Source organism: Penaeus monodon, chromosome 19 (genome assembly GCF_015228065.2).
Source record: "Penaeus monodon isolate SGIC_2016 chromosome 19, NSTDA_Pmon_1, whole genome shotgun sequence".
NCBI lineage: Eukaryota > Metazoa > Arthropoda > Malacostraca > Decapoda > Penaeidae > Penaeus > Penaeus monodon.
Window position 1 is genome coordinate 35,199,534 of NC_051404.1, and position 594 is coordinate 35,200,127.

General features: G+C 40.6%; 1 protein-coding gene across 1 annotated transcript in view; it reads right to left on the reverse strand.

Moving 5' to 3' along the window:
* Positions 1 to 594, reverse strand: part of LOC119585475 (gamma-aminobutyric acid receptor subunit beta-1-like) — a 2,849-nt gene that overhangs the window by 841 nt on the left and 1,414 nt on the right. The gene's annotated exons all lie outside the window — the stretch shown is intronic.

The following is a 594-nucleotide window of genomic DNA, read 5'->3' on the forward strand; positions in this document are numbered from 1 at the left end:
TAGTTTGCATCTATGTACACGAGTGGTGGGAGGAAAGAACTTAATGGACATCATCAGATCTTTGCGAATGCCACCAGAAGCGTGACATTGAAATGAATCTCGTGACCAACTTGGCTTTCTATTTTTGCACGCGAACGATATTGATGAGTAATTCTCCTCTATCCCATCGCCCCCAAAAAAAGGAATCCTGATCACACAGAATGCGATCCATTGTCCCTTCCTCCCTTCAGTCGCCGATGTGCGCATATAGCGTGGTGGAAAATGAAGCGACATTAATTATACCATTCAGCGTCTGAATTCACGTGCGATCATTTCTTTCCATCTCCTGCCAGAGCATTGCCATTTCATCCTGATCCCCCGTCCACAATCTCTTCTTTTTTATCGGATACGCGTTTCCTATTTATCGCATTCTCTATGTACCCTTTTATCTTTAATTCTCTTTCATATTGCAGTTTAATCTCCAAGAGACCCCTCGTTTACACTGATTCTTTTTCTTCTAAAGCTATATACTAATTTATATAAATTCTTTAGTTACCCCTTTATTATGGCGCTACTACCCTTCCCTCGATATTTACTAATTTTATCTCATCTCAC